Source organism: Monodon monoceros, unplaced genomic scaffold, assembly GCF_005190385.1.
Source record: "Monodon monoceros isolate NGI ecotype Baffin Bay Population unplaced genomic scaffold, NGI_Narwhal_1 Super_Scaffold_11, whole genome shotgun sequence".
Taxonomy (NCBI): Eukaryota; Metazoa; Chordata; class Mammalia; order Artiodactyla; family Monodontidae; genus Monodon; species Monodon monoceros.
In genome coordinates, this window is record NW_021703767.1 from 96,231,152 (window position 1) to 96,255,369 (window position 24,218).

General features: G+C 39.4%; 1 protein-coding gene across 5 annotated transcripts in view; it reads left to right on the forward strand.

Moving 5' to 3' along the window:
- Positions 1-24,218, forward strand: part of MECOM (MDS1 and EVI1 complex locus) — a 568,679-nt gene that overhangs the window by 68,485 nt on the left and 475,976 nt on the right. The gene's annotated exons all lie outside the window — the stretch shown is intronic.

The following is a 24,218-nucleotide window of genomic DNA, read 5'->3' on the forward strand; positions in this document are numbered from 1 at the left end:
GGAGGAGGAGGAGGAGGAGGAGGAGGAGGAGGAGGAGGAGGAGGAGGAGGGCCACTGTTCTAGGCAGACATAGAGAATTGGGACTAAGCCGTCCCCAAAAAGGCACACACAATCCACTTCTTCAGTGTGAGCAAAGGGCCAGCTATTTTTAAGAGAACAGTGTTTATTTGGTGGAGGGTCTTGAAGTACTTAGGTGAGGTACTGAGAGATGTACTTAGGTGAGTTTTTTTTTTTTTTACGTAGGTGAGTACTCACCTACTCAGCCCTAGGTGAGTATTTTTTGCATACAGAATAAGAAAATTGGATTCTTTGGTAGAACCTAATCACCAATGACCGACTTCGAATCTTCTCTCTTACTGACTCTGTGAGAATCGCAAGCCCAGTCCAGTGGTTCTCGTATCTGTTGTGCAGAGAATCAACTGGGGACCCTGGTGGAAATGCAGGTTCCTGGGCCCAGCCCAGAGATTCCAACTGGGTAGCTCTGAGGTGCTGCCAAGGAATGTGAATTTTTAGCAGTACCACTGAGGGAGATTTGCAGGCTGATGGGTTCACGGGCCGTAGGAGCTATACCAATATGTAGACAGTTTGCATCGTGCAGATTGTATTTGCCTCAGGAACCCCCCAGTTCATGCTCTATTGGGAAACTCTCTCCTTCAGCATTCTTGTCCAGCTGCAATCTCTTTCTGCCCCAATGGAAATTTTTATGCTGTTTTCCTGTGGAATTTATGATAAAGTTTGATCGTTGCTTCACAAACCTATCCTGTTTCTACCAAGCACAATCTTGAAAAAATTAATTTCACTAAGTTTGATTTTCCCCATCTACAGAGTGCAGGGTGAGGCTAAGAACATCGCTGTGTTTTCTTTCCCTAGCACTAACACTTTCCCTAACACTCTATGCTGGTCATTTGACAAACATTAAGTGCCTAATAAATAAATAAACAAATACATATATATCCCAATTTTTTATACATACGTATATATCGTGGTTTATATATATCCACATGTACCATATTTTATATATACACACATATAAATCCCATGGTATGTGTGTGCATATAACTATCTATTAGGCATATATATCATTTATCTGTCTATCTATTATAATGAAGAGAGGATGGCTGGGTAAAAGGATGAATAATACTTCATCCCTGCTCTCCAGACAGGAGCTTCATTTTTTTTGGCAGGATTCTGATTTTGACATAATAAGGTGTGATGGGTATTCTAATGGAGTAGCTCAGAAAGCCTGGGGAACAAGAAGGGAAGGGATTAAATGGGGGAAGTAAGGTGGAGGTGTAGGGACCAGGTCCACATATCAGTGTTAGTCAGTAAACCCAACACGTTCCATGCTTTGGAACATTATGGGATACTTGCATTTAAAAATTATTGTGGAATTTCCACACAGTAGATTTCTAGAATTAGTGTGCATGTCGTGGAGGAAAATGTTGGCAGCTCTTTGGTTTTAAGTACCCTCACTGTGATGGATTGTGTGCCAAGGAATTCTCAGACATGGAGTTTTACTCCAGATGAAAAGGTAAGACTATCACAAATGAAGCAACTAATAAGTTTAGCTTCTTAAGTGCATGGGGCTGAGTGGTGAGGACTCTAGAATTTCAGGGTGGAAAGAAGCTAGAGAGCTTGGATGAACTTACCTGGTAAAGATGGGACCTAGACTGGGCACTGGGGAAGGATTTGAGGGAACTAGAGAGAAGAGGGAGACGGGCCCCCAGAGGGGTGAGGAGAGGCTGTGAGGAGAGGATGAACAAGGGGAGGAGGTGGAGGGCTTCTCTGAAAGTGCAGGGAAGATAACGTTGGACAAGTAGGCTGCAGTTGCTGGATGGATAATGTGAAAGCCAGAGAGGAAGAGGCCTTTTGGACTTGAGCCAGCCACATCTGCCTTGAGGAGTGTGGACAGCACAGTGCAGAAGATGCCCAGACCTTTGCTGGTGAAATAGCAGGTTTCTGTGAGCAGCAGGCACCCTGGAATGTTTTATCTCATGTTTTGTTTAGGTTTCTAACGCTGTGTTTGGGGTTATTTCGGTTTGTTTCTGGCTGGGTGACTCTGAAGTTTGTATTGTGAAGGATGAGAAGAGAGAATGTTTGAAAGGTAACTACCGTTGATGGTAGAACAAAAGGGTGTGAGTCAAAGTCACTTAGCTTTCTGTTCTCCTTCTGGAAGTGTAAACAGCCACATCACTTCAGTTGCTTGGTTTCTAGAAAAGGAAGGTGAAGTGACAGGGACCAGGAAAAACAACAGCATTGGTTTTACAAGAGTGTTTGTTATGGAAAATTATTCTCTATGCTGTTGTTATGGGTCATCTGCTAGGACGTAGAAAATGCTTGTTTTCAATGGAATTTTCCTTTTAGGAAAGAATTTTTTATCATATTGTTGCTGGAGAGCATGTTATTTGACCCATGGATTTACATCTTTGTAATAAGGAACCCTACATATTATAAGAGGTTCCTCCTTTATTTTATTTGTTTTTAGTATGAGATCATCTTCTCAAATCCACACATTGTTGTATTGGTTCATTCACTTGAAATAGGAGATTAGCACGGTTAATGACTCTGTGTCACAATGTGTGATGTTGCAGAAAGCGCGTGGGCTTTGGACAAATGGGGCCACTCGCTGTTCTTTGTCTTATAAATATGTGGATGTATAACAGGGAGCAGAAAACCCAAAGAGAAATACACCTTCAGCAGCATTGGCTAAGCGGTGCTCCTGAATTTCTCTGTCCACTTTGTGCCTTAGACCCTCGACTGTACAATCGTTCTGGGGATTCCTCAGCCCACAGCCTACAAAGTACGTGTAGGGGGTTGGTTACTTTTGGTTTTATGAAGCCAACATTTCCTTGAGTCTGAGAATGACTAAACCCTCATTATAAATTGGAGTAATATCAAGTTTACTATATGATTAATTTAAGCATAATTACATGTAACAAAGTAATAAATGATGTACCAAGCGCTTCTGCTATTTATTTCCAGCTCCTCCCCACCAATAAGTGAGAAAACTGAGAAGACTGCCACAGTCTTGGTGGGGTCCGGAGTGTTCTAATTCTTTTTTTTTTTTTTTTTTTCGGTACGTGGGCCTCTCAACGCTGCGGCCTCTCCTGTTGCGGAGCACAGGCTCCGGACGCGCAGGCCCAGCGGCCATGGCTCATGGGCCCAGCCGCTCCGCGGCATGTGGGGATTCTCCCGGACTGGGGCACGAACCTGCGTCCCCTGTATCGGCAGGCGGACTCTCAACCACTGCGCCACCGGGGAAGCCCCGGAGCGTTCTAATTCTTAATGAAGTAGTGTCCCGTGCTGTTCTTGTTCCTTGTTGTCCCATATGAGGAAGTTGGCATCATTGTATCAGACCGCTTGTTAGCATAAAGTTAGTATTGAGATATTTGCGCCATCTCCTTTTGACTAGGGAATCTTTATCAACTGTAAACCAGATCATTTTCTCTAATAACTTCTGCAAAAGTTCTGCTTGTATGCTGCATTATACTATGCTGTGAAGGTGGCAGGGATGCTTTCTATTTTGCCGTCTGCAGTAGAAATAGTGACTTGCCGATCAGTGTCTTAGCTAAAAACTGATTCCATGTTGGGCAGACACATGAGTACCTTGTCACTTCCAGTTTAATGCTGTTAAATATTCTTTCTAGCTGCAGCAGCTCAATAATTTTAATGTACAGTTATTTCATATCCACTGTCAAGTGGCTCTGTGAGGGAGCTTTGCTCACTTACTCTCACTCCCTGTTTCTTGTCCTCTTAACAAGTTGGTCTCTGAAACCACTCAGGGAAGGACATTTTGAACTAGCCATCCCTCGGTGGGAGCAGATTTTGCCATGTATGCTCACTCACCAGTAAGGACACTGCAACTCGTAACAGAGAGCAAATAACAAGAAATATCTGCTGTTGTTGTTACTGTCTTATTAAACCTATTTTAGCTTCCTTATTTGTCTCAGTATTTACCCCACTGCCTAGAACAGGCTTCCCAGCTTCCATACTTATCACACAAGTAGATGTTCTTCTAGAAATATGGCATGTTAGAAAGATATGTTGGTGAAAACTGAGGCTTACTTAGAGGGCTTTTTTTTGCCCTTGTTTATATAAATACAAAACAAAAACAAACTACTTGAGTTTGTTCTTAATCTGTTGTTTATCTGCCTCTGGTCCAGGTATAGAATACAATGGAAAATGTGGGGATGAACATTTGGGAGTCCAAAGATGCTGAGAAGGGATAGTGGTGAATAAAAGAGAAGATGAAGAGGAAATGCCCCAAATTTAAACCACCAGGGCTTTGCAAGTAGGCTAAATTGGGATCTTTGGTGACTAAACAGCTGCAGTGATTTCAGGGGTAGTCATGGGAAACAGTCTTCGAAACATTAATTCTTCATCAGAAATTGCATGTTAACATAGGTAGATGGCTATATTTATAGGCAGATAGATAAATAGATAGATAGATTTTATTTTATTCTTTTGTATGTGAGTCAGAATTGCAGCTTAGTGAGGAAGGTGGGCAATACCTTGGATGGACCAATGCAAGACAGGCCAGGTTAAGCCCAGAGCTCATTGTACTTACTGGCTATTCAGCAATAAATCAGTGGGGTTGGAGAGTGAAGGGAGTGGAAATAGTGCCATATTATATAGCATGAGATAGAATCATAAAATGCTGGAGCTGAGGGACCATCAGAGAATGTTTTTTCCATCCATTTTACGAATGAGGAAACAGACCCCGAGAGGCGGCATGAAGTTCCCAGGATCGGTACTGACTGATAAAGCCAAGAGCAGAATCTAGTCCAGCATGATGCCTTCTTGGTCTTTAGAGATGTGTAGAGATGTGAGATAACCAAATGCGACCTACTGTCAATCAATGAGATTTTCAGTCACTTCTTATAGATAAGAGTAGTGGTGTCATTCATCTTTCTATGTCTCATGCAAGGATAAAGCTCTGTGTCTCTGTGGGAGGCTGACAGGCTAGGCTAATATCCTGGGGCCTTTCCCATCTTAATTTAATATTGAGTAAAGGGAAAAATAGTCAACAAGTTAATAATATGGAATTTATTATTTTTTCCCCCAAACTTGGAGATTTGGGAGGAAAACCAAGGAAGGTCCTTTGTATTGGCAATTTTCAAAGGTTACCACACAGCTATTTGAGTAGTGTTTATTTTCTGAATTTTCATAGTTGAGAGCACAAGATATGGTAGACCTAAAAATCGAGGTATGGAACACTCATACTTTTTAAAAATTTAATATAATTAATTAATTTTTTATACAGCAGGTTCTTATTAGTTATCTATTTTACACGTATTAGTGTATATATGTCAGTCCCAATCCCAATTCATCCCACACCCCCTGCCCCACTTACCCCCTTTGGTGTCCATACATTTGTTCTCTACATCTGTGTCTCTATTTCTGCCTTGCAAACCGGTTTATCAGTACCATTTTTCTAGATTCCACATATATGCATTAATATACGGTATTTGTTTTTCTCTTTCTGACTTACTTCACTCTGTATGACAGTCTGTAGGTCCACCCACATCTCTACAAATGACCCAATTTTGTTCTTTTTTATAGCTGAGTAATATTCCATTGTATATATGTACCACATCTGCTTTATCCATTCATCTGTCGATGGGCATTTAGGTTGCTTCCATGACCTGGCTATTGTAAATAGTGCTGCAATGAACACTGGGGTGCATGTGTCTTTCTGAATTATGGTTTTCTCTGGGTATATGCCCAGTAGTGGGATTGCTGGATCATATGGTAATTCTATTTTCAGTATTTTAAGGAACCTCCATACTGTTCTCCATAGTGGCTGTTACCAATTTACATTCCCACCAACAGTGCAAGAGGGTTCCCTTTTCTCCACCCCCTCTCCAGCATTTGTTGTTTGTAGATTTTCTGATGACGCCCATTCTGACTGGTGTGAGGTGATACCTCATTGTAGTTTCGATTTGCATTTCTCTAATAATTAGTGATGTTGAGCAGCTTTTCATGTGCTTCTTGGCCATTGTATGTCTTCTTTGGAGAAATGTCTATTTAGGTCTTCTGCCCATATTTTGATTGGGTTGTTTGTCTTTTTAATATTGACATGAGCTGTTTATATATTTTGGAGATTAATCCTTTGTCTGTTGATTTGTTTGCAAATATTTTCTCCCATTCTGAGGGTTGTCTTTTTGTCTTGTCTGTAGTTTCCTTTGCTTTGCAAAAGCTTTTAAGTTTCATTAGGCCCCATTTGTTTATTTTTGTTTTTATTTCTTTTACTCTAGGAGGTGGGTCAAAAAACATCTTGCTGTGATTTATGTCAAAGAGTGTTCTTCCTATGTTTTCCTCTAAGAGTTTTATAGTGTCCCATCTTACATTTAGGTCTCTAATCCACTTTGAGTTTATTTTTGTGTATGGCGTTAGGGAGTGTACTAATTTCATTCTTTTACATGAAGCTGTCCAGTTTTCTCAGCACCACTTTTTGAAGATACTGTCTTTTCTCTATTGTATACCCTTGCCTCCTTTGTCATAGATTAGTGGACCATAGGTGTGTGGGTTTATCTCTGGGCTTTCTATCCTGTTCCATTGATCTATATTTCTGTTTTTGTGCCAGTACCATATTGTCTTGATTACTGTAGCTTTGTAGTATAGTCTGAAGTCAGGGGGTCTGATTCCTCCAGCTCCATTTTTTTTCCCTCAAGACTGCTTTGGCTATTCAGGGTCTTTTGTGTCTCCATACAAATTTTAAGATTTTTTGTTCTAGTTCTGTAAAAAACATGTCATTGGTAAATTGATAGGGATTGCATTGAATCTGTAAATTGCTTTGGGTAGTGTAGCTATTTTCACAATATTGATTCTTCCAATCCAAGAACATGGTATATCTCTCCATCTGTTTGTGTCATCTTTGATTTCTTTCATCAGTGTCTTATTATAGTTTTGTGCATACAGGTCTTTCACCTCCTTAGGTAGGTTTATACCTAGGTATTTTATTCCTTTTGTTGCAGTGGTGAATGGGATTGTTTCCTTAATTTCTCTTTGTGAACTTTTGTTGTTAGTGTATGGGAATGCAAGAGATTTCTGTGCCTTAATTTTGTATCCTGCTACTTTACCAAATTCTTTGATTAGCTCTAGTAGTTTTCTGGTGGCATCTTTAGGATTCTCTATGTATAGTATCATGTCTTCTGCAAACAGTGACAGTTTTACTTCTTCATTTCCAATTTGTATTTCTTTTATTTCTTTTTCTTCTCTGATTGCCGTGGCTAGGACTTCCAAAACTATGTTGAATAATAGTGGCGAAAGCAGACATCCTTGTCTTGTTCCTGATCTTAGAGGAAATGCTTTCATTTTTTCACCAGTGAGAATGATGTTTGCTGTGGGTTTGTCACATATGGCCTTTATTATGTTGAGGTAGGTTCCCTCTATGCCCACCTTCAGGAGAGTTTTTATCATAAATGGGTGTTGAATTTTGTCAAAAGCTTTTTCTGCATCTATTGAGATTTTATTCTTCAGTTTGTTACTATGGTGTATCACATTGGTTGCTTTGTGTATATTGAAGAATCCTTGCATCCCTGGGATAAATCCCACTTGATCATGGTGTATGATGCTTTTAATGTGTTGTTGGATTCCGTTTGCGAGTATTTTTGCATCCATATTCATCAGTAATGTTGGTGTGTAATTTTCTTTTTTTGTAGTATCTCTGTCTGGTTTTGGTATCAAGTGATGGTGGCTTTGTCGAATGAGTTTGGGAGTGTTCCTTCCTCTGCAGTGTTTTGGAAGAGTTTGAGAAGGATGGGTGTTAGCTCTTCTCTTAATGTTTGATAGAATTCATCTGTGAAGCCATGTGGTCCTGGACTTTTGTTTGTTGGAAGATTTTTACTCACAGTTTCAATTTCATTACCTGTGGTTGGTCTGTTCATATTTTCTATTTCTTCCTGGTTCAGTCTTTGAAGGTTATACCTTTCTAAGAATTTGTCCATTTCTTCCAGGTTGTCCATTTTATTGGCCTAGAGATGCTTGTAGTAGTCTCTTATGATGCTTTGTATTTCTGCAGTGTCTGTTGTTAACTTCTCCTTTTTCATTTTAAATTTTATTGATTTGAATCCTCTCCCTCTTTTTCTTGATGACTCTGGCTAAAGGTTTATCAATTTTGTTTATCTTCTCAGAGAACCAGCTTTTAGTTTTATTGATGTTCGCTATTGTTTTCTTTGTTTCCCTTTCATTTATTTCTGCTGTGATTTTTATGATTTCTTTCCTTCTGCTAACTTTGGGTTTTGTTTGTTCTTCTTTTTCTAGTTCCTTTAGGTGTAAGGTTAGATTGTTTGAGATTTTTCTTGTTTCTTGACGTAGGATCGTATTGCTATAAACTTCCCTCTTAGAACTGCTTTTGCTGCATCCCATAGGTTTTGGATCATCGTGTTTTCATTGTCATTTGCCTCTAGGTATTTTTTGATTTCCTCTTTGATTTCTTCAGTGATCTATTGGTTATTTAGTAACATATTGTTTAGCCTCCATATATTTGTGTTTTTTCCATTTTTTTCCCTGTAATTGATTTCTAATCTCATAGCATTGTGGTCAGAAATGATGCTTCATATGATTTCAGTTTTCTTAAATTTACCAAGGCTTGATTTGTGACCCAAGACGTGATCAATCCTGGAGAATGTTTCATGTATACTTGTGAAGAAAGTGTAATGTGCTGTTTTTGGATGGAATGTCCTATAAATATCAATTAACTCCGTCTGGTCTGTTGTGTCACTTAAGGCTTGTTTTTTCCTTATTAATTTTCTGTCTGGATGATCTGTCCATTGGTGTAAGTGAGGTGTTAAAGTCTCCCACTATTATTGTGTTACTGTCAATTTCCTCTTTTATAGCTGTTAGCAGTTGCCTTATGTATTAAGGTGCTCCTATGTTGGGTGCATATATATATATATATATATATATATATAAAATCGTTATATCTTCTTCTTGGATTGATCCCTTGATCATTATGTAGTGTCCTTCCTTGTCTCTTGTAATAGTCTTTATTTTATAGTCTATTTTATCTGATATGAGTATTGCTACTCCAGCTTTCTTTTGATTTCCATTTGCATGGAATATCTTTTTCCATCCCCTCGCTTTCAGTCTGTGTGTGTCCCTAGGTCAGAAATGGGTCTCTTGTAGACAGCGTATATATGGGTCTTGTTTTTGTATCCATCTGGCGAGCCTGTGTCTTTTGGTTGGTGCACTTAATCCATTCAGCATTAAGGTAATTATCGATATGTATGTTCCTATTACCATTTTCTTGTTATGTGTTTGTTTTTGTAGGTCCTTTTCTTCTCTTGTGTTTCCCACTTAGAGAAGGTCCTTTAGCATTTGTTGTAGAGCTGGTTTGGTGGTGCTGAATTCTCTTAGCTTTTGCTTGTCTGTAATGCTTCTGATTTCTCTGTCAATACTGAATGGGATTCTTGCCAGGTAGAGTAACCTTGGTTGTAGGTTCTTCCCTTTCATCATTTTAAATATTCGTGCCACTCCCTTCTGGCTTGTAGAGTTTCTGCTGAGAAATCAGCTGTTAACTTATGGGAGTTCCCTTGTATGTTATTCGTCATTCTTCCCTTATTGCTTTTAATAATTTTTCTTTGTCTTTAATTTTTGTCAAGTTGATTACTATGTGTCTTGGCATGGTTCTCCTTGGGTTTATACTGTGTGGGACTCTCTGAGCTTCCTGCACTTGGGTGGCTATTTCGTTTCCCATGTTAGGGAACTTTTTGACTGTAATCTCTTCAAATATTTCCTCGGGTACTTTCTCTCTCTCTTCTCCTTCTGGGACCCCTATAATGTGAATGTTGTTGCATTTAATGTTGTCCCAGAGGTCTGTTAGTCTATCTTCATTTCTTTTCATTCTTTTTTCTTTATTCTCTTCCACAGCAGTGAATTCCACCATTCTGTCTTCCAGGTCACTTATCTGTTCTTCTGACTCAGTTATTCTGCTATTGATTCCTTCTAGTGTATTTTTCATTTCAGTTATTGTATTGTTCATCTCTGTTTTTTTGTTCTTTAATTCTTCTAGGTCTTTGTTAAACATTTCTTGCATCTTCTCGATCTTTGCCTCCATTCTTTTTCCAGCATCCTGGATCATCTTCACTATCATTATTCTGAATTCTTTTTCTGTAAGGTTGCCTACCTCTACTCCATTTAGTTGGTTTTTGGGGGTTTTATCTTGTTCCTTCATCTGGTACAAAGTCCTCTGCCTTTTCATTTTGTCTATCTTTCTGTGCATGTGGTTTTCGTTCCACAGGCTGTAGGACTGTAGTTCTTCTTGCTTCTGCTGTCTGCCCTCTGGTGGATGAGGCTATCTAAGAGGCTTGTGCAAACTTCCTGATGGGAGCGACTGGTTGTGGGTAGAGCTGGGTGTTGCTCTGGTGGGCAGAGCTCAGTAAATCTTTAATACACTTGTCTGCTGATGGGTGGGGCTGCGTTCCCTCTCTGTTGGTCGTTTGGCCTGAGGCAACCCAGCACCAGAGCCTAATGGGGTTAAATGCAGACACTGGGAGGGCTCCCTCCAAAGAGTACTTACTAGAACTTTCGCTGCCAGTGTCCTTGTTCCCTTCGTGAGCCACAGCCACCCCCACCCCCCTGCCTCTGCAGGAGACCCTCCAACACTAGCAGGTAGGTCTGGTTCAATCTCTTATGGGGTCACTGCTCCTTCCCCTGGGTTCCGATGGGCACACCACTTTGTGTGTCCCCACCAAGAGTGGAGTCTCGGCTTCCCCCAGTCCTGTCAAAGTTCTGCAGTCAAATTCTGCTAGGCTTCAAAGTCTGATTCTCTAGGAATTCCTCCTCCTCTTGCCAGACCCCCAGGTTGGGAAGCCTGACGTGGGGCTCAGAACCCTCACTCCAGTGGGTCGACCTCTGTGGTATAATTGTTCTCCAGGCTGGTAGTCACCCAGCCAGTGGCCATGAGATTTGGTTTTATTGTGATTGCACACCTCCTACTGTCTCATTGCAGCTTCTCCCCTGTCCTTGGATGTGGGGCATCTTTTTTGGTGAGTTCCAGTGTCCTCCTGTTGATGACTGTTCAGCAGTTAGTTATGTTTCCGGTGCTCTCGCAAGAGGGAGTGAGCGCACGTCCTTCTACTCTGCCATCTTGACCCAATCTCCGGAACACTCATACTTCTTACCCTGTACTTGAGCATTGTGGTTCTTGAGAGAAGAAAAAATAAACTCATACATTTCATTTACCTACAAGATGCCAATATTTACTTTTCTATAGGAGATGTACTATATTTTTCTAATTTGAGAGTTCAATGTTTCAAGATTAAAAAACCTAATTCACATATAAATATCAAAGAATACCTTCTTTGAGTCAATCCTTGCTTGCCAATGTTCCCTTTTATGAGATAGGGCCATTTGTCATGCAGGAAACAGGATTAATTAACTGTGCAAAGGGTACCTAATATGGAAACTGTGAGTTCTAAAATGTTTCCACAGAAAATACAGGAAAAGAAGTATAGATGAGACTAGAAACCAGTGTGACTTTTTTTTTCTTCAGAGGGCTTAAAAAAAATCTGTCCATCACAGAAATCAAACAGCCTATTATACACACAGTCTTCCCATATGTCAGACACAGAAACAAGCGAGGAATGTGCTTCATTTCCACATAAATTGTGTGGTTTTGAAATTCATTTCTCTTCACCCCTGAACTCTGGTGGACGTGTCATGTATGTTCCTAACAAGATGGCAGAACTTTCAATGGGAGGAATCTTGGAAGCAGAGAGCCACATAATTTTGTAGCTCATGAAAGAATCAAAACAACATAAAAATCTCCCACAAAATCTCTACAGAAAAATGAAAAAAACATTCCAAAAGGAATTGCCAAAGATAGGTATATATAAACCACTGCAGCCTTTAGGAAGGCATCATCTATGAGCCAGTAAGCTACTCTATGTTTTTATGTTGGTATTTACTCTGAGGTTTGATAAAAGAATGTCTATGTTAAAAACTTCAACATTATACGGAAGATACAGCAACTACTTCAAAGGTGAAAGATATTCTATGTATTCAGGTGTCTCTTTATGTAATTTTATTTTGCTTAATGCAAATAATAAAGATTCTTTTCTACTCAGTTATAGTTTTCTTCTGGTTTCTGCAACTAAAATATGGTCCAGAGAGCAACAATTTGAATTGTTATGCCAATTGAATCAACAAATTGATTTGGAACTGCATGGAGCTTACATTTATCCCTGGCTACTTCTGGAGCTGAACCTTTCAGACCAGCATTTACTTTTGGCTAAAGGGATTAATTTAAATGTGATTTTTTTTCCCTGGTAGGTGAATAATAGGACTTTGTAAACAAATAGAAAAGTGCATTTTTCAAAGATAAAAGACATGGAGATGGAACCAGAAGATCTTTGTTCCATGAAGCATTAGGCTGTGATGCTGTGCAGAGTAACTCTTTGGAACCAGATAACCAGAGCAATACAGTCTCCAAGTGGCATTAGAAGCTCTATCTGTTGTCCTTACACTTTCCTCCTCAATATTTTACAGGCTCCAGAACTAGGTTTTTGTGTGATTCCAGTACAGGTTATTAAAGTGTAAAAAAAGAGAACCAACACATATTTGGATCCCCTTCCCTCTGTCCCCTTTTGTTCTACAAGGTGTCAGATAACTCGTTTGACTGATTTCCCCAACCTTCATTGCACTGACTAGTTGTTTGAATTGGCCAATTCAACAGGCGATTGTGTGTGTGTGTGAGTGTGTGTGTGTGTTTACATGTGGTAATGAGCCACAATCCCTGTGGCAGAATCCAAGCCATGTATAACAATGTCAAAAAAAATCTGTTACTGTTTTCTCAGCATTTACTGTTTTAGGTAAAAGAAGTGATTATCAGAAAGATTTGGGTAATTCCAGGTTTTCTGGTAAACATTGCTGAATCAAAATACATGATGGTCATTTCTCTAACATAGAAAATATTGAGCAGTCAAAGCATATGAAGTGCCTGGCAAAAAACAGATACTCAATAAATATTGGTCTCAGGCTATGGAACACTGGTCCCTCCCACCTTTTATTAGCTGTGTGACTTTGGGCAATTATCTAACTTCGTTTTGCCCCAGTTTCTGTATCTGTGAAGTAGGGGATAATAATTGCACTTATGTTTTAAGGTTATTGTGAAAGTTAAATGAGTTAATACGTACAGGGTGCTTAGAACAAGAACCAGCATATAGTCCTCAGCAAATGTTACTTGTTATTACCACGACGGCGACACTGTGTTCTCCTTTTACTACAGCGATGGCAACACCAAGTGCTGGTTCTTAGTAAATGGGAAGCTGTTTTTAAAAGCCATTGCACAGAGAGTGTTGTCACATGGTTATGCTTTACGAACTGACCAAGCTGAGAAATTTCACTTGTGTTTCTGGTCCAGTTGAGCTTTGTTATCCTGTGGACACAGAGATCTCTTACAACAGACATATAAACAAATGGAATTCAGCCTCCTGCCTGGTTAAGAGAAGGATCTAAACTGAAATTATATGTTCCTTGGGGAACGTTACAAGGCAAATGTGTTTTTTTAGGGATCTAGTGAAACACAAGTAGACACCATATAACAATGAATTGACAAACAGTAAAATTAAAACTTTCTTGCAAACGTGTTCTTCTTCAAGCCAGGGCCTTAATAATGTGAGTGTTCACCTGTTCCTTAAGGAGGGTTGTGAAAATTAATGTTGGGAAAGTTTCCAGAAGTATAATAGCCATGCAAAATAGTATTGTTATTTATATTACATGGCAAATCTGTGCCCAAGGCAATAACTAAATTATGCTAACCAGATGGAAAACTAGTTTTTGGCTTTAGAAACTTAAAATTTTAAGGTGTGGGAAAACTAAAAGGAGGTATTAAAATGCACAGTGTGGTTTATAATGTAAACATTTTTTTCTACATTAGATAGTATATTTATAAAATTCTATGGTTTTCATGATGCCTTCCCCCTTGGGATCAAATGCTTCCACCCCCATTTTACTTGCAGAGAAGAGGATTAGAACAATGTAGCTTTAGGACTACTTACTGATTAGGTAGATATTTGGAAATTTTTGAAATGAAAAGTTAAAAAACAGGAATTGGAGTAATTATTCTGCGTGGGACTATTGGTGTTATTGAAACATTTTCCCTCTTTTGAAACACTATGGCGCAACTTGCTGGGTGTACATATTCTTTCATAGGAATATAATAGGAAGAGGGAGGACGAAAAAGGTTACGATTAGTATGGATTTGCATCCAAGGATACAAAACCAGCTAAGAATGATTTTAATATTTTTTCCTGTCTGGGAGAATTAAAAAATTGTTATTCCTAGCACTTAACAAGTATATTGAATATCAACCATTCATTTAACCAATAGTCATTATACATGGTATGGGCCAGAAACAATTCTAGGTGCTGTGGGTTCATTACTGAACAAAGCAGATAAAACTCCCTCCTCTCACGAAAATCTAGCTCTCAAAAGTAGGGAAGATATTCAAAATAGTTTACCTCTAGAGTCTAGGCACCAAACCAGTCACGAAGGACACTGACAAGTATGACTTTACGGGCACCCATAGGTCTGATGGTAACATTTGACTCTCAGCCCTGGTGTTAGGGACTCTGAGTGGGGTGGCAGGGAGGGGAAACTCAGATGAATGTATGTCTCTTGCCCTCAAGAAGCTTATAGTTTAATAAAGGAAATAAGCTATATGCACACACAAGTAAAATACAGAATAGAACTTCAGCAGGCTTTTATTTTTAGGAAATTATTTTCTGTGGAGTTTTAGAGAAATGAAATGCTGGACTTATATTCTGTCATTGTCTGCTTCCATCCTTAAATCCTCAGTTCGGCACTATCAATTGCCTACACCATTCCCATGCATTAAACTTGAGGGGTAATGGCCTCAATCTCAGGGATAACAGAATCATACATTTGGTAATGATTCAGTATTTGGCCTCCAGGTGGGTGAAGACACAAACCATCTAAGACAAATGGTCATTGCTCCTGTTTTTAAAAGATTTCGAAGATCTCTAACCCATAACCTCTGTTGGTCATCTCTTCAATACTTAATAGCACTTGTATTTACTATTGTCAAGAGGGTTTTCTTTATTTTCAATCCATCCATCCATGGGGAAACATTTCATCTTATTTGATAATCTGTGGAAATGGAGAATCACCAGTCAGCATCATTCTCATAAAATCCTTTCATACTTGCTTCTTTATCATGTTCTTTGGGTGAATTAACTAGAATTTCTTTTATCTTTTCCCCTTAGGATCTATTTTTCATTCTATTAGTATAGATCTAATTTCATTCTACTAGCATATTAGTATAGTATATTTTTCATTCTTTTTACATTGTTCATTTTAGTTCATTTTCATTTTTAAAAATATAACTAGAATGCTGGGCTGCGTGGGGTATTTTGTATGGTTCTTAGCATTACTGATTTTAAGAGAAAGGATGACTTCTTAGTTGCTGAATTTTGTACCCAGTTGTTAAATCCCACCTTCTTTAGAAATAGACAGTAGTTTACCTGTAATATACTCAAACTCAACAGGAAATTTTCTAAAATCTTCAAACTTCTTTCTTTTGAGACTTCTCAGCCTTTCTCTAAACTTTTCTTCATTTTTTTTCTATCTGACTGTATTCAACTTCACTTTGTTTCTCAAAAACCAACTCTTCAATTATTTTGAAATTTATTCTAAGGTTTATTGCTGGCTTTTAATGTTAGCTTGGCTTCCTGGGATGAGACTATCTTCTACATCTTTATTTCAGCAACTAGTAACAAAACTTGCTTATGGACTCAGGAGTCTCATTAATATTATATCAAATATATTAAATAACATTACAGTGAATATGGTTTAAGTTACCTGCCAAGGACAAATTCATAGAATAAATACATATATATATATCTCTAGAATATTTGGGGCTTGGGGTGACCAGAATTTGGCCATTTCTAATGTACTGAAAGTAACCATGATTGACCAATTTTTTAAGAATTAGGCTACAATAAAATAGTTGTCAAAAATTTGATTTTAAAGTATTTGCTAATCTTGAATATTATCAAGTCATAATTATGTATATTAATTCTCAGTTTGTGCATCTTTAGGAGTAAACATAGGAGATTGGGCTGATAGTACTTTTCCTAGGATGTGAGTGGGTATTTGAAATATGGTGGTACGTTTGAGAGAGAGAGAAAAAGAGAGAGAGAAGGAGAGAGACAGAGAGAGAGAGAGAGAGAATGTGTTGGTTGTCCGTTGTCAGTTGTTTGGATTTCAGGTTTTTAGGAGTAGAATGTGCAACCGCACTGTGGTAAGTTTATGGAGTTATGTGTGTGTTCTCTTCCCACATCTTCAATACTACTGAGGGATAGCAGTAGAATTATTATTGATTTCTTTATGTATCATTAGAAATGGAAGGTGAGAAATACTTTCTTGAAGGCCAGGCACAAACCAAAGATATTACTACTCCAACTACGTTCATTCATTCATTCATTCACTCATTCATTTTAGCTATTCACGGTGTGCCAGGTACTTTGCTAGTACTTTATGAAACATAATCTTTTAATCCTCCACTTTGTGACTGAAGAAACTGAGGCTCACTGAGATTAAGAACGTTTCCCAACGTTGCAGAGCAAGCAGAGCTGGTTCCTTTCTAAGCTTGTGTGTATGGTTTTGTCTGTGCCAAGCAACCTTTCTTTGGTTCATTTGCTCTTTTGCTGCATGTGTGTATATCTGTAAATCACTTGTATTTCTTTTTATCTAAGTTTAGGGACATGGGATATTTAATTGTCATATGCACCAGGTGAGCAAAATGAATCCCAAAGAGATGTGCTGAAACTGACAAATCATAAAGAAAATCCCAAATGTTTAAAACAAGCTACCAAGGAGGAAGGCTCTAGAAGGAACACATGCGATATGCTCCCCATGGCTGCTGCTTCTGAATCGGGGGATCAAATACGACCAGGCTTTGCTGAAAGCTTCTCCATCATGGAGGGCATTTTGAGCTACAGGTGAAAGGATGAACCATCATGGACTTGGGCTGCATCACGCAGAGACAGAGGAAGAGCCCAGGATTTTGTTTAGTGGATGCTTAGCGCTCTCTGAGGGTAAACAGTACATAGTTTCATAGGATAAACTAAAATAGGAATAGCAGTTTCTTCTTTCAAGTTCTTTGCTGTTTTCCATTCCCCTCATTACTCTAACTCCTCTGCATTCATTCTTCTATTCTTCCCCCTTTCACTTTTTTCCCCCTATCTTTTCTCTTCCTTTGCATTTTTGGACCTTACTCCATGTTGCCTTCTTTTCATTTTTGATTCTGTTTTGCCACTCCTCTTTTCCCTCCTTTTATTCTATCCCTCTCCTGCCCCCCACACCCCTCTCCTTCCATTTCTTCTTCGTTTACTCTCAGTTGACGTTCCCTGCAAAGAGCTGTCTGGGTTCCTTGACCTCACAAGAAGCTCTCTGACGAAACGCTTAAGAAAAACAAGGTATTATGTATTATCCTACACATTCTACAATCGCCCTAGCAATTTAGTAACTACAGTCCAATTTAAACCAGGCCTCAAGGCAACAAAAATTGCACCAAATGCCAACTAATTTACCAAACTTATAGAAGGAATATTTGGGAGCCTCTTGCCTTCAAGCCATCTGATTCGTATTATTGACTCATTTAGAAAACAGAAAGTGAACAGAGACAAGTTTTTAAGGAGTTTGGTTTCATGCAAATGACTTGCAATTGCAGCCCATTATTTTTATACCACGACTTCATTAGTCATATCCCTGTCAGACCTGTGACCAGTGTCAAATGTTTTCAAAAAGCGCACCAGGACAAGCATGGAACTCATCAGCCCGTGTCAAAGGTCGTGCTCATTAAGGAGTCAAAATGAAAACTTTCAGTGTCTCTAACACATCGCATAGCTCTCCCTGGTGCTCCCACCCCCACTCCTGAAACCCAGGGCCGGCTAAGCACCTCCAGCTCCCCAGACACCCAAATAAGATCAAGATGACAGGGCAGGAAAATGAATAGGGCTCTTACTTGGCTGGACTTCAGAGTCTGGTCCTGATTGAAACAACCAGAAAGCTGTTTGCCAGGTCTTATAGCACCATTTCCTGAGGTTAAACATAACATCTCAAAATGAAGCAATTAGGGATTTCTCTAAAACAGGAGTCTTCAGTAATTAAAAAAGAAAAAAAAAAAGGCAGAAAGAAAGAAGAAAATGAAGACTATCTTTGTAGGTGCTGATTGGACGTAGGGGTTTGATGGGGGAGGGAGGCAATTTGGGGCTTTTTTTGCCACCTGGGAGCTAAATTTTTGATCGTGGAAGCAGTAGGTAAAAAGAAGTTACCTGTAACAGTGCTGTGAGTTTTAAGGAATTTGAGACCCAGCATTAATAAGAATAAAACCGTCCTTCCTGAGGCTAAATTGCATTAATATGAGCATAACAGCAACTCGGTGCTGTTTTTTGGGGTTTGTTTTGTTTTGAATCATGACTGCTTTTCTGAAGAGCTGCCCACTGAGTGAGCATAGTCACGTGCTGTCATGCTGTGTGCCATTTCCAAAGGGCTCAGGTGGTGTTTTTTTTTTTTTCCCTTCAGCGTCTTCTTCTGGCCAGCACGGGTGCTGGATCTGGGTTCTTAGGAGACTTGAAAATGGATTACATCCTGCCACTACCATGTTTGGCTGGTTACAGTAGCTTTAAGATCAACAAACAGATATTTCTAGCATCACATAGGGTGAATATCAAGAAAGGCTTTCACTGTCAATATATTTTGCAAAAGCAAAACACAATGCAATTTAACAATAGGAAATGTCAAATTGTGATGACTCTATATTGATTTTTAGAAAACACACAATCTGCTCTCAAATTCAGAAGTCATTTGGGGCAACTTGATCTAATTCTGTGGTAATGCCTGTGACTTTCCCTCTGCTTACTCACTAACTTAATTCACTATTCGCACTTGAATGAGACTCCCAGCCTCCGTGAGCTGTCTTTTCAGGGAAATAGTTACCTTGTGAAAGCATTTTGCCTCATCCTTGTTTTCCAGAATGTGGTTTATAAATTTTCTTGGACTCATCTTTGATTATTTGATGCAGAGATACCTTTAGGGTAACAGGAGATGAACATTTCATTTCATGTATCTATATTTTATCTCTGGTTATTGTGATGTGACAGCAACAGTCTTATGATTGCAACCCAAATAAAAATATATATGTCCTAACCGGGAAGCATGGTTTTAAGCCTCCACATTCACTCTCAAGTCCGTTCATCAATTTATGTGCCACACAGTCCAAGCAAAGACTCTACTAATAAAGTGGCAAGTCTCCTAAGGATAGTGCCAGATGTTGCCTGTAAAATGGGATTCTGATGTTAGACTCCAGTTGACCATCCTGTAGGTCACTAGTGCTCTGTAAGGTGCTCACAGAGGGCTCTGCTCAGCGCTTGGCAGAGAGGGACAGTTCACGTTAATAATCGGGCCACGGGGATTTTTGCGGAGGCGTCTGTTGAGCAGCAGAAGATGGATATAAAAGGTCAGATGAAATGGTTGTACTGTGTGAACATTTGCTCAAATTTTGTATGGCCTTGTAGCGTGTGTTGAGCAGAACCTCTGCCTCCTGTCTGTGCTGCTGTTTGCAGACCAGCTAATTTGGGACTTCGTTGACCCTTACCTGTGGATAGTGGTGGAATATCACGTGAAGTCAAAAGATTCCTGACGTTTTCATCTGGGCGCCCCAGGAAGAATGGAAGGGCTTTTGCTTATGAAGGGCTACTTTGTGCTTTCTTCTCTCTTTGGGAAATTAGCAACAGTGGTATACTCTTTGGGTTCTGGGGCTCACCCCTTTACCTGCGGCCTATCGGTTTCCCAACTGGGAAGCATCGTATCCTTGCTGTGAATCTGTGATTGATGCCCTTGGCCTGGGGGCTCCCTCTTCCCCCCCCCCCCCTTCAGGAAACAGGAGGGCTAGAGAGATAGCGCTCAAGTTTTCTTTCACAGTCCCCGTTTCCTAACTTTAATCACCTTCTGCTGTGGGAAAGAGATGAGATGAGGCCTAAAAAACAGATCATTGTCCGCCTCCTAGATTAATGCAGAGAAAGCGGTATTGTCTGTTGAATGGATAAATCTTCCTGCTGTCACTCAAAACCTAAATTCAACGCTACTTCATTTCTAAGAGGCTTATCTTCCTTGAATAGACCCTTGCAGCTCAAGTAAGAGGCGATGTAATGAAGCGTGTTTTTTTCTTAAGTGAGAAACCTGCAGCAAAGAAGAGGGGAAAACTGTGCAGCTGTTCCAAAGGGGCTCTGCAGACTCTCGAAAGACGGGTCATTTATCTGGTCTTGCATGACATCAAATGATAGAAGATCAAGTTCAAAATCTGCCACAGCGGCTCAAAAGGGCTTCTTCATCTGTTCATTACATAATGGTTATTAACATACAATGTTGTGCAGCTGGGATTCGTATCAAACGTTACAGAAAAAATATTGCCGTGGCTTTCAACACTTCCCCTTCAGTCTGTGTTTATTAGGAGGCAAATATCTTGGGAAACGGCAATGGTTTTCCTTGAATCCGAAAGTTTTTATTGATGCCATAATATGTGGTTAAATCAGAGGGCCGCGAGACAGGTGGGTATTAGGCAGATGGATCCTGAGATCATTGAAGAGTATACCCCTTTGTGTACGCTCGTAATTAATTCAGCGGTCCCCACAGCGTGGGTTCACTGACTTTTTCTGGAAAGTTAAATACACGCAATATGAACACATACAATTACTATAAATAATTGCTTATTTACTTTGGTCCAGCTCAGGCTACTGTATTATGCTAAAGTTTAATTTGAACTTTGGAATAGATGTCAAGACTTTCATCACTGCAATAAATTTTACTGGATAAGGATAATTTTAACAACATTTCATCATCCACTGGCTTGAGTTTGTGTATACAAGTTACAAAATTACATTTAAATAAGTCTTGCTTTATTAGTCTGTGTATAATTAAAAGGCACTACTTTTAAGCTTAGAGCTACAAAAAGGAGGCCATATCCTTCCAAAAAAAAGTAGTTTGGAAAGGTGTGAAAGCCTAAAAAACTTCTGTGCTCCATGGTAATATCCTTAAGAATGATATCTTGAGTCGTATCACCTAAGTAGTCCTGATGGGTTTTTAATTCCCATTGGGTAACTGAGCTTCAAGGAAATATTGGCAGTAAAACCATTTTAAAAACCTGTATTTTGTGACTTCAAGTCTAAATCATATACTTTTACGTTTTTTAAAAGCAATTATTTTATAATTGTTAGTGGGCAAGTCTTATAATTTAGACTGCCCTTAATTTATAGCTTTTAATTGTCTAGCCCCTTGATGTTTATGACAGTTAAAGCAACATTAACAATTAACAATTAATAAAAACAATAATCCTCCTTTCTTTGTACCAAGCATCAGCTCTGATTGTTTTCCCACTTGCTGCAACTTTTATTATTCGTCCTAATTTGGCTGAGGAATGCATATCTGTTGATGTTGACTGGTAATACAAAAGTTTTAATTTAGTCACTAACTTTGATGTTTTCTCCAACTAAAACTATCCTTTGGGTAGTTTACTACCCAAACTTCAACTGATTTGAAGTTTACTTCTCCCGTCTTCTCTAAGTCCTCTGTCGAAATAACAAGCAGAGAAATTTTGAGAAGATTTACAACAGAATGGAGACGAAGTGGAAAGTACATGGAAAATAGACAAATTAGTCTGCACATTGTTGAGAGTTGCATGATTTTAAAGAAGGTCCTGCATCTATAGATTGAATCCTCGGTTGGATTCTGTGAGTTTCTAAGCACTGTCTGATCGCTCATTCATTCATAGCACCTCCAAAAGGCCGCATACTATGGGTCTGGTCTTTTGTGAACCCTCCACCCATCTGTCTAATGTTCAGTGAAGGTGACCATGGAAAAGCCAACTTTGTGGGGTCTTAGCCAGTTGTCTTGTAGATTCACTAAGTTCAAGAAGGGCTGAAGGGAAGAGAGTTAGTTGGACGGCTAGAGTAGATCCTTTATACTGATAGAAAAGCAACTTGTAGCATGTGAGGCTCATGGAGCCTCAGTAATATTGTCTTTTTATCTAAAAAGCAGCACAGTGTCTGCTTTTCAGTGCTAGGCTCTGGCGAAATAATAGCTTTTGAAGGACTTACTATGTGCTGGGCATTTACTAAGATTTTTCTATGTATTAACTCATTTTACCCTCACAACCAGTCTGTGAAATAAGCTACTATTATTTTCCTCATATCTTTTGAACAGATGAGGAACCTGAGGCAGAGAAATCTGAATTAACTTGCTTAGAGGCACACATCTGTCAGAACCAGGATTTGAACCCATAAAATCTGGCTCCTGAGTTGATGCTATTAACCCTACTCTAAACCTTGACAAAAGAAGCTTTAGCAAGTGAAAAAGCTGACACCTTTTAGCATAAAATTCTACCTTGGCCAGGCTAATGCTGTGTTTACATAGGTCCAAATTGGTTATTTGATGTTAAATTAACTCCAAATCCCTAAGCTTGCCGATGACATTTATTTTTCTTCAACTGTGTGTGTGTGTGTGTGTGTGTGTGTGTTTGTGTGTGTTAGATGCAACTCTAGGAAAACTGACATTGATTCCTGAGCACGGACCCTGGGTGACTCACTTAACCTTTCCAAATTTCAGTAAAATAAATAACTGCATACTCCACTGTTATACAGAGAAATGCATTTTAAATGCCTACCATAGTGCTTGGTACAGAGGTGATCGGAGGTGATGCAGAGGGCTGAGGTTTAACTAGATGGTTAAGTAATTAATGCTTTGCCATTAGAGAATTCATTATTTGTTGCAGAATGTCATCAAGTTGAGGAAGGCCACGTTTGATCGTAAGGTACGCACAACCTTCCTTACTCCAGCTGGGTGAAAATTCTAATACATTTTTTGATATGCCACGCTGTACTAAGGCTGCCCTGGGACCTGGGATGCATTTCATCTTGAACTATGAATTGCAAAGATTTTTATTGTCTTCTGGCACAAACACAGCGTCCTTTCATTGTGTTTTTTGATGTGTTAAATATGTTTTTATGGCCCCTTATGTCTATTGTGCCTAGCATACTGTTGGTACTTAATAAACATTAAATAATAATAATATATGTGCATATGAGATTTGAGGAAAGAAATGACATACTGTTTTAGGGATCTAAGGTTGTTCTTCTGGTGCCCGGGGAAAACGTACAGATGAACATATTACTGAGAATAGATTAGAGGGAGCCGTCAAGAGCGATGTCATCTCCCTAAAATATGATGTGGCTCTGTCAGCACAAATCAGGAACCCCATCTCCTTCCTTACATCACTGTAGAACTCTAATGTGGGAAGTGGAATCTCTGGATTAATAGAAATGGGTATCCAGGCACTTTAGAATTTTGCAAGTTAACAAATGACACTGTCTTTTCTTGCACATCAGTAAATTTGTACAGTTTCCAGCAAAATGCCAGGGTGAGCTCTGGCTTGTTTCTTTTTACCTCTTCTGGGAGCCCCATCTATGGAGGTTTTGCGGGTGTTCTGCTTTATTCCCTGGGATGAAGAGGAGGGACTCCAGATCCTGGCTTTTTAGGGACGATTTCCCCCTTAGCCGATATCTTTGTCAGCAAGGAGACGCCTGCATCCGCATACTTCCACCAAGCTGAGCTACACACCACTTTACCAGATCCCTTGCTTTTCGAGCTGAGCTGGATGTAGCCCAGAATATCAGCTCTCCATGTTGTGCCAAAAGTCCTTCCAAGTCCAGTGCAGAGGTGTTTGTGTAAAAAGATAAAAACGGGAAAATGTGGCATCCCCAGACGCTCATCTGTTTACATGTGTCATCTGGCTCTGCCCTGAGGTTAGCTCATCAGCTAAGAAGGCAGGAAGACATGCGATCGAGACCCTATGACTCATCGGGTCTGTTCTTTTGGGATACAGCGTTGGTATTCTCTGCCAGTCCTCCAAGAGTCTGTTTTTTGCTTTGTTTTGTTGTGTTTTTTGCAGTCACTCAGGAAAGAGTTTAAATATATTCAATATATCCCTCCCTCAGTCCTCCCCAGAACATACCTTTCCTGCCGAAAGGTGGATGGGTTAGATTCTGAAAGGGAGTCACTGCTTTTAGTTATTCTTTAAAAAAAAAATTTTTTTTTGCCTTCAGAAAACATATTTTGGAAGAGTCAATATTAAGGTGAAGCTTTCTTATGGGCTGTGGAGAATGAGGGTCTTTAATGCCTTTTATGTTCAAAGGTTC